This window comes from Paramormyrops kingsleyae, chromosome 13 (assembly GCF_048594095.1).
Source record: "Paramormyrops kingsleyae isolate MSU_618 chromosome 13, PKINGS_0.4, whole genome shotgun sequence".
In the NCBI taxonomy this organism is placed as follows: Eukaryota; Metazoa; Chordata; class Actinopteri; order Osteoglossiformes; family Mormyridae; genus Paramormyrops; species Paramormyrops kingsleyae.
The window spans coordinates 6,299,150-6,310,006 of record NC_132809.1 but is presented as its reverse complement, the minus strand read 5'-3'; positions in this window follow the sequence as shown (position 1 = coordinate 6,310,006).

The window sequence follows — 10,857 nt, the reverse complement described above, 5'->3', positions numbered from 1 at the left end:
GTAATTTATCACGTTAGACGGAGGCTGAATATTGCAAAAGTGAGTAAAATATTGTGTTTCCCTAGTTATGGAGTGTAATGCTCCTATATTTCTAACTGAAATGTCAGCCATTATTCTGAAGTTACTCTCTTTGCCCAAAAAGCTTCATTTGGCAGTAGAACGTTATGTTCTGTAAAAATGGAAAGCAGATTGAAGCTGATATTTGGCTGTGACTATATCATCTAGCACAACGGTGTCCATTTATGTTTGTATCTTTGAGCAAGAATGATAAACTAAGACAAATTAAGGTAAATTGATTTACAAAGGCATGCTTGACTGTGAACCTGAGGCCTATCCTTGGTAGCAGAGTGTATGAAACACCCTGGGTGGGATGCCAGTCTGTCTCATCCAAATTAATCTGTGTGTTTTTGGATTGTGGGAGGAATTCAGAATATCTGAAAAAAACCTAAGTTTTTTTTAAGCCACATTTCTACTTGCCCAAGGTATCATGACTGGACAATTGAATAACCTATAAAATGTCTCCAAACTTTTATAGCAAAATCAAAAAATACAAATATACAGTGGTACCTCAGTTCTCGAACTCATTAGAACTCCAATTTCTTAAAAGTCGAACCAACCAGTTCGAAAAAAAAAATTACCTAGAGCTCAATCTGAATCTCAGAAGTCAAACCGTGAACGGCAACCTAAGATAACTTGTACGCGCAGGGAAACGAATCACGTGGCACGTCTCTCATCGGGGAGACAAAGGGTAAAGCTTCAGTCTCAGCCTCGCATTCGCTGTGATAGCATCGTGCATGTTCACACTAGCTGAATACATATATTGACAATAAAAATACATTTAAACAATGATAGACAGTAACAGTGATTATTATTATATACTGTAATAAAATACATTTTAAAATAAAGATTTTTAAATATTTTAATATTAATAAACCATTAATACATTTAATTATAATAATATTGTCCTGCTGAGCGGGACGGAACGGAGACAAAGGCGCAGACGTCAGGGTATCGGGGAATGCGGGGTTTAATTACAGGTAAGGCAGGCAAAACGCAGACGGACAATACAATGACCGGACTCGGGAAACAAACTGAAACGCGGACTAAATACAGAGGGCTAATGAAAACAACCAGAAACAGCTGATCACACGGGGATTCCACATATGGCAAGCCGTTTTAACATTTAATCAAGTCACACTCCTATCCATAATTACATTTTAGATATACATAATATCATTTCTCCTAGTCAAAATTATATTCTTACTGGTCAGAATGGCAATTGCAGATATCCACAATTGCATTCTTACTAGTAGAAAATGTATTTCAAGATATCTAAAACTTTATTTCTCCTAGTCACAATTCTATTTAAGATATCTTTAAATCTTTATAAAGTATAAGTGGCCGTTTTAACATTTAATCGCTAGACTGGATATGCATTGCAGATATCTGTAATTCAATTCTTCCTAGTCAAAAAGAGCATTTCAGATATCCACAATGGCATTTTTCCTATCTACAATTGTCATTTCAGATATCCACAACGTCATTCTTCCTAAGAGAAATTACTTCACTTTTGTCACTATTGGGCTTTTAATTTCAGATATCCACAATTATATTTCAGATATCCAGAATGTTCATTCCGGATATCTGCAATTCAATTCTTACTAGGAAAAACGCCCATTTCAGATATCTACAATCCAATTGTTACTAGTCATAATTTTAATTTCAGATATCCGAAAGGAAGAAAAAAAACATTCCAGATATATATAATGTAATTTTAAATATCCAAAAATACATTGTGAATAGTAAAAATATCATTACAGATATCTACAATTCATATTATGACTAGTAAAAATGCAATTGCAGATATCTACAATTAGAATTAGGCCTAGGAACAATGCAGTTGCAGATAGATAGGACGCCGTTTTAACATAAAATGGGTCCATTGACTATCCACAATTAGCGTCACCTCACTCCACTTTCGTGTACCGGAGCTGTACCAGACCAGCTCACACCCTGTGTCTGAAGCATGACTGACCCATAAATAAACCATTTCTACTTGAATGTGGATTTGAATGCTCATTTATTTTGATGCCAGGCTAAAGTTAAGGCTAAATGAGCGAAGTGGCTGTGAGTGGGGGGGAGCTGGAGGAGCGTACAGGTCCATGAGCGATGAGCTCCACTTACATGCACTGTTCAAAATGATGCTTTTTGTGAATGAATGACCGTCCCATGCACTGACTGTGAACAGCTGACAGCCCCTCAACACGCCACTTGCGCTAGCTGTCTGTCTGTCAGCTAGCGCTCTGGGTGACCAAATCAAAAATGAAACTGGAGCAAAACTGGTAAATCCGGCTAATATTGATTTAGTTGCACTGGAGTCTGCATTTGTACTGAACAGTGCAGACGAGCTAAACATATCATGCTGATCACTTTCTGTTCTGCTGCATTAACAGCAAAAACTATATATATTCAGCAACGTGAGGCAAACGAAACAAAGAACGTTTTATATTTTACCGTGCAAGTCATTACCTTTCTATTAAAACGTATGCAGTTATTAATTTATTTGTAACAAGGAGTTTATAGAGAACTGTCATAGCAACAGTATGGATGGCATCAATAATTTACCTGGCTTATATTTTTATATATTTTTACCGGATGTACGTCGCACCGCCATTCTAGATATCTGAAATGATGACAGGGAAACATACTGGCGGAAGACACATCATTTTTCCTATCAAGAATTCAATTTCGGATATCCAGAATGTCAATTCTAGGTATCTAAAATGTTATTGCGGATATCTGAAATTGAAAGCCCAATGGACATGAATGGTAAAAGGGGCGTAATTTCTCCTAGGAAGAATGACATTGTGGATATCTGAAATGGCAGTTGTGGATAGGGAGAATGTCATTGTGGATATCTGAAATGCTCTTTTTGACTAGGAAGAACTGAATTACGGATATCTGCAATACATATCCAGTCTAGAGATTAAATGTTAAAACGGCTTGCCATATCCACACGGGGTTAACGAGGGGGCGTGGCACACGGAAGGAGCGGACGATTGGGGCAGGACACATTGTTTTTTTTAACTTTACACATTGTTTGGATACATTTATTTTCTTACTTTACAAATTACTGTTTTGATAAATGTCCTTAGATGTTTAGTACAGTATATGCTCTTCTTGTTTTATCCGGTTCATTTTGTGTTTAAATGCTAAAAGAAAAACATATTTAAGTGAATTTTTTTGGGGCCGGGAGCCAATTAATTGGTCAGGGTCGGTATGCATAAAACTTCTCAGAGTAAAATTTCACTCTTAAATGCGTCACAATTCTAAGAGTGACGTGATTTTGCTCCTACTCCCAGACTTGAGAATAAGTGGCATGCATAAATATTCTTTTTTTTTTCTTCTTTTCTATTTTTTTTTTTCCTTTTTTGTTCCCTTTTTATTGCCCACCACCACCCCCCCTCTTCGGAGGACAACTTTATTTTACATTAAATTCAAGAGCAAAGAGTGTGGCCGCTCCGAACTCACCCGTCCCGTGGAAAAAGAAAAAAAAAAACAGGGGGGGATACAGAAACAACAATCGTAACGATAACAGACATTAATCACCGTGGGGAGGGGGGGAGAAAAAGAAAAAAAAAGGAAAAAAAGAAAACAAAGGTATACAGAAATAATAATACTAATAATGTAGGTGGGATGGAAAAAATTAAGTGTAGGGAAATACAGAATACAAACAACCATAAGAAACATAACACTCATTACTTAAGGACATCAAACAACAAAAATTATAACAACATCAGTAATAATAATAATAATTAATAATGTGACAAATCGGTATTATATACAGTATACTGTATGTAGCATACACACACGTGATCCTACCCTTATACATGTATATTTCAATTCCTATATCTATAACATACCCTAAAAAGTAATAATCATGATATTGATCGCTCAACCATTCTTGTATGTACACTCACCCACGAGGGACTAAGCAAGCCCCCCAGCTCCACCCGCAACCCCCCCACCGAGGCAGGTGGGTCAAGGGCTGAAGGGCCCCACCAACCGGGACCACCACCCGCCCCCCGGCGGATGGCCCCCCACACACCGGAGGGGCCCCAGCCCGTCCCCCGGCAGGACGGACCGCCGCCCACCGCAGCGACCCGGCACGCCTCCCCGCCGACACTGTAGGATGATCCAAGGGGGGCCCATACAAAGAGCCCCTCCCCCACCCAGGAGCGGACCCACGGCGACCGGGGAGCGGCAGACCCCCCGCCCAGCCCAAACCGAACCCCCCAATCCGCCTAACAGGGCCCAGAGCGTCCCAAGATTCCCCGGATTGCCCGCCAGGGCCCCACCACGGCGCAGCAGAGCCAAGCACCACCCGGCCCGCGGCCCAAGAGAGGAGGCCACCCACACCCGCCAGGGCCACCCTAACCCCCCCATGATAGATCTTCTTTTTTTTTTTTTTTTTTTTTTTTTTTTTTTAAATATTCCCTCCTCCACCCCCCCTCTGCGGGGGACTGTATCTATTTTTTATTTTATTTATTTATTTATTTTTTAAATTATTATTTATTTATTTATTTATTATTTTATTTTATATTTTTATTTACTTCCTCAAAAGAAGGAGAGGGAGGGGGGGGACAAAGGAGAAGGAGGGAAGAGAGAGAGAGGGAGAGAGAGGAATGGAAAGAAAACAGAAAAAAAAAAAAAAACAAAAGAAAAACAAAAAAAAACAAAAAAACCAAGAAAAAAACAAAACAGATAATCTGCTTCCATGCCTGTTGAAAAGAGAAAGACAACATACAACATCTGTACTAATCACAACGACCATCAAACGTTAAATGTTGTTGAACAGCACACACAACCAGCCTTACAACCCATGCCCAGAAACAACAGCCGATCAAGACAGTGTGTGTCCATGAGCACGTGTCCGTGAGCACCTCTGTGCACACCAGTGTGTCAGCGCGCTGGTGTTCCTAAGGTTTCTCCAAGTAATTGTCTAGTAGTGTGTGTGGGGAGCCACAGCCCCGCCCACCCAGGACATGAAGTCGACACGGGGGAGACCCGGGCCCCAGATATCCAGAGGCCCCCCAGGGCACGGGAACCCCAGGAGGACCAACGCAGGGACAATTGCAGCCCCCACCGAGAAAAGGGCAGAGGAGCGCTCCGGAGGGGGGCCATCCGGCAGCCACATCACAGGAGCCCCAGGGGGCCGTGGCGACGAGCACGCAGGCCCCGCCGGCGGCCGGCCACACCAGGGCAGACCGGACCCCGGGCCCAGAGATCCAAGGGACCCCCCACCCCCCAGCCAGGGCCCCGACAGAGCCGGAAGAGCCCCCCCTCTGGAGCCAGCCCCCCCGCTGACCCCCATAAGCACCCCCGTTCCCCGAAATCCACCCAGGGCGGGAGAGCCGAGGCCCATCCAGTCCGGGGGCCCAGAGCAGCGGCACCACCGGGCACCACAGAGCCCGGGGCAGCCAACCAGACCCCACCACAGAGGGAAAAACTACACCCACCCCACCATTCAGTCAACTCCCAGACTACATAAGACAACAGACACCCAGGTTTGGTCCATTCTCCTACTCTATTGGATTCCCCCCCACCCCCGCAGAGTGGATACCCCTAAGGCAGGGACCACCTGCGGGCAGATGGTAACAACCTCCCCACCAGCTAAAGAGGCCCCCAGCCCCTCCAATGCGCCGAAGGTCCCAGCGCCGGGGCCGGGCCCCAGTGCACGCGCCAGCCCACACCCCGGCGACCCACCCACCAGGACCCAAGCCCCCCCAGCCCAGCCGGAACCCCAGCCCGGAGGCAGAGCGCCCCCAGAACCCCAAGCCCGCCCCGGACCCACCCAGGAGAAGCACGGCCGCCAGGCTGGTACCCTACGTCCGCCGGCACAGGCTACCCCAGCAGCGCTGCATGCAGCCACCAGAAAGACGCCACCCAAGAGCCACCAAAGCCCCATCCAGGCCAGGTCCCGCAGTCCCAGCGCCGAACCCCCCCAGAAACCCCCCCCCCTCCCCAGGGAACCCCCAGACACCCCAAGCCCATAGGCCCCCCCCCACACCAACAACAAAGACCGAAGCGGGACAAACCTGCGACCCCCCACCGCCACTAGGTGATGGAGCTGATCAAAGGAGCCCAGAGAGATTGGTCTAATGTGGCGGCAGAAGCTGTATCAAGACTAATATGGTCCAGCAAACTCTCTCTATATTGGTTGATATTAAGGTTATTTTTATTTTTCCAGTTCATGAGGACAGTCTTCTTAGCAATGCATAAAGCGGTGAAAGCCATGTGGGTTGTGTTAATCTCGGTAGTGACACCATCTAAGTCACCCAACAAGCAGACTGAAGGAGAGGCTGGAATGGTACATTTCAGACACTTTGATAAGTCCTCACAAATCCTGCGCCAAAACATCTGAACAGGTGGACAGAACCAAAGAGCATGGATGTAATTGTCAGGTGTATCCCCTTGACAGTGTGAGCAGTTGTTAGAAGATGTAAAACCCATCCTGAACATCCGATGCCCTGTATAGTGCACTCTATGCAGGATTTTGTATTGTATTAATTGTAAATTGGGACTTCTAATCAGTTCAAAGGTTTTTAAGCATGTCTTAGACCAGAAATTGTGGTTCCAGCTGATTGATAAATCTGCCTCCCATTTTGCAATAGGAAGGGATATAGAATCATCCATTTTAGGAAGTGCCCTGTATATTTTAGACAGTAATTTGGGGGTTTTGAGATTAAGGAATTCTGCCACCCTTGGTGGTATTTGTAATTTGATTTGAGTAGACTTGAATTTCCTTTTTACTATAGATTTAACTTGTTGATATTCTAAAAATCTATTCTTGTTAATCCCATGTCTTTTAACTAATAAGTCAAAGGGGATAAAGTCTATTTCTTCAAATATATGTTCCAAGTATTTAATACCTTTACAACTCCAATCCGGGAAATTTATGATATTATTGTTTAGTAGTATGTCAGGGTTGTTCCAGATGGGAGTACGTTTGCATGGGATTAATGAAGACTCAGTCATTTTAAGAAACTCCCACCATGCTGTCAGAGAAGAGCTGATACTGATGCTTTTGAAGCATTCATGTCGTTTAATGTTTGAGCTAATGAATGGTAGATCCGAAATGTCTATGTTATTGCATAGAGCCTGTTCTACGTCTAGCCAAGGTTCATCTAAGAAGGTATGTTTTAGCCATCCTGAGATGTTTTGAAGCCTGTTGGCTAAGAAGTAGTGGTGAAAGTTAGGCAGATCTAGTCCTCCTTTGTCCTTGGTCCTTTGCAGCGTTTTTAGGCTAATACGCGGTGGTTTATCTTTCCAAAGGAATTTAGAGATGGCGGAGTCCAGAGATCTAAACCAGTCAGGTGATGGTTTACTTGGAATCATTGCAAATAAATAATTAATTCTTGGTAACACCATCATTTTTATTGATGCAACCCTTCCCATGAGTGATATGGGCAGGGACTTCCATCTAACCAGCTCATCCTCTACCTTCTTTAAAAGTGGGATGTGGTTTAATTTAGTTAAGTCTGCCAGCCTAGGTGAAACATTAATACCTAAATATTTAATATCCCCAGATTGCAGTGGAGTGGAGGAAGAGTTCTGAAAGGAGCAGTTAATTGGAAGAACTGTAGATTTTAACCAGTTTATTGAATAATCTGAGACTCTTGAGAAAGAGTTTATTAATGTAATTACCTCAGAGAGAGTGGTTTGTGAATGCTGGAGAAAAAGTAACACATCATCCGCATAAAGACTGACCTTATGTTCCACATTCTTGCATTTGATGCCTTTAATCACTATAGCCTGTCTGATTGCTGCTGCTAGTGGTTCAATAAAAATTGCAAACAGTGAGGGGGAGAGAGGGCATCCCTGCCTGGTGCCCCTCTTGAGACAGAAGCTAGAGGATGTTTGGTCATTTGTCCTAACACATGCTGTTGGGGAACTATATAATATTTTTAACCAGTTTATGAAAGAGGTTCCAAAACCAAATTTGTGTAATGTTGCAAATAAAAAACTCCAACTAACTCTATCGAATGCTTTTTCTGCATCTAGAGACAATATTATGATTTGAAGGTTTTTATTGCACGAATAGTCTATCAGATTGAGTAATCTACGTGTGTTTGTTGATGAGTGCCTCCCTTTTATGAAACCAGTTTGGTCAGGATGAATTATGTGAGGGGTTATCTTCTCTATTCTTTTTGAGAGAGCTTTGCAGATTATTTTAAGGTCAACATTAATAAGTGATATTGGACGATAGCTGGTAGGCAATATAGGGTCTTTGCCTGGTTTTAGCAAGAGACTAATGTTGGCAGAATTCATATTTGGTGGTAGTCTACCATTTTCCTTGGTTTCCTGCAACATTCTGTAGAATGTCGGTGACAGAATTGTCCAGAATTCTTTATAGAATTCTACTGGAAATCCATCTGGGCCTGGAGCCTTATTATTGGGCATACTGTTCAGGGCTTCCTGGAGTTCACCTGGTGTCAGCAGAGAATCCAGTGCCATCGTTTGATTATCTGATAATTTCGGAAGGGTTATACTATCAAGAAACTGATCAATTTCGTCTTTAGATGGGTTTATCTGTGGTAAGTATAAAGATTTGTAAAAGTCCCTGAAAGTGTTGTTTATTCTTTCAGGGTCATATACTGTATCCCCAGTTGAGTCTTTAACAGCACATATAGTTGTTTTTTCTTTATTTATTTTTAACTGGTTAGCTAAAAATCTACCTGATTTATTACCATATTCATAATTTTGCCAGCGAAGTCTTTGTGCTAAGAATTGTGTTTTTTTATGAATAATTTCATTTAATTCTAATTTTGCTTTACGTATTTTATTCAGCATTTCCTGTTCCTGGGATGATACATAAGCTTCTTCTAAGGATTTGATGTTTTCTTCTAATTCCTGAATATACTTGTTTTCTCTTTTCTTTTTATGTGATGAGAATGAGATTATTTTACCTCTCATCACAGCTTTGCCTGCTTCCCAGAGAACAGATGCTGATGTTCCAGGCAGGTCATTATAGTCTAAATATAAAGCCCACTCTTTTTTGAAATAGTTAATAAAATCTCCATCTTTAAGCAATGATGTATTAAATCTCCAGTTTCTAATTGGTGGAATGGCTTTCTTATTTATTAGGGTTAAAGATACAGGAGCATGATCGCTGACAGCTATAGGGTGTATCTCAGTGTCTGAAATGTCACTCAGCAGTGAGCTACTGATTAGGAAATAATCCAGACGAGAGTAAGAGTGATGGACGTGTGAGAAGAAAGTATATTCCCTACGGTTGGGGTGAAGAGAACGCCATGCATCACAAAGACCATAGTCACTCATGTACTGCTTAACTATATTTATGGATTCCCAATTGCGCTGAGCAGCTGTACTGAGCCTATCCATTTCTTTATTTAGTGCGAAATTGAGATCGCCCCCAAGAACGAGTGCGCTATCTAGGTGTTCAGAGAGTGCGGTAAAGAAAACGTGGAAGAATGAAGGGTTATCAACATTTGGACCATATATACTAACAATACATAACTTCTTGTTAAATATAGACAATTTAATGATTATAAATCTACCTTCTGGATCTATAATTGTGTTGAGTAATGTGAAATTAACATTTTTATGTATTAAAATTGCTACTCCCCTTTGCCTAGAGTTATAACAGGCTGAGAACACATTAGGAAACTCAGGTGTTTTAAGTTCATCTGTAGCTGTGGCAGGTCTATGAGTCTCTTGTAATAAAACAACGTCTGCCTGTAGTTTTTTAAGCTGGCTAAATATTTTTAACCTCTTCTCTCTGGAGCCAGCTCCATGCACATTCCATGAGACAAACCTTAGTGTGCCCATAGACATGTGTGTGTAGCTAATATTGCACGTGCAAATGAGTCAGATACGAACGAGCGTGTGAGCGCTTGTGTGCGTGTGTATCCTATATGTCTGTGTGCACTATAAGGTCGGAGTGGTTGTGGTGAAGCTAAGTACATATGTACATTATCATGTCGTGCAGATGTGTAAAAATCGAGGGTGTTGTGTGTCATTGAGTAGAAATTTAAAGCAGGTGATCGGTGCAGGGAAAGCAGGGAGAAGTGAAAAAGACATACAAAGGGGCACGCGAGTAAGGGTGTAAGTAAGAAACATAGAAACGAAAACATTGTTAGGACTGAAGCGCTGCGGAGACTGACGGCAGTGTATTTGTTATGACATAACATTAAATTAGCGAATTAACATGTATAAACTAGATTAAACAGAAGAGGATTTGGGAAAAGAAGAAAAATATAACAGGTTCTTATCTGGGGTGGCGTTAATATAACCAGGGAGTGATGTTAGGGTCGCGGTAGAGCTGTCCATCCACGTAGAGCCGATCCACGGCGATGACAGCTCGGGAGCCCTTCTGGATGGAGCTGCGTCGGATTGGGAACAGAACTTTGCGTCGCTCCAGAATCTCTTTGGGGAACTGGTCGTTTACGCCAAAGTCCGTTCCTTTCAGCTCCCTGCCGCGGCTCTTCACCTGCTGCTTCTGTTTGAAATTCCCGAATTTGGCCACAATAGGACGCGGTCTCAGGGCACCAGGCCTCTTAGCTCCCAGCCGATGGACTCTGTCAAAGCAGATGCTTTCCACAGTGTCCTCTGGAAGCTTCAGGTGGGTCTTGATAAATGTTTTAACCGTAATTTCTGCGTCCTCTTCAGCAGATTCCGGGATGCCTGAAAACACCAGGTTATCTCTCATACTACGGGCTTGGAGATCGATGACAGTCTCTTTTATTTTTTTATTTTCTTCTTTTAGATTGGTCACATTCTCAGTTAGAGACTTGACCGAGCCCCGTAGTGAGGCGTTTTCAGCAGCGAGTGTTT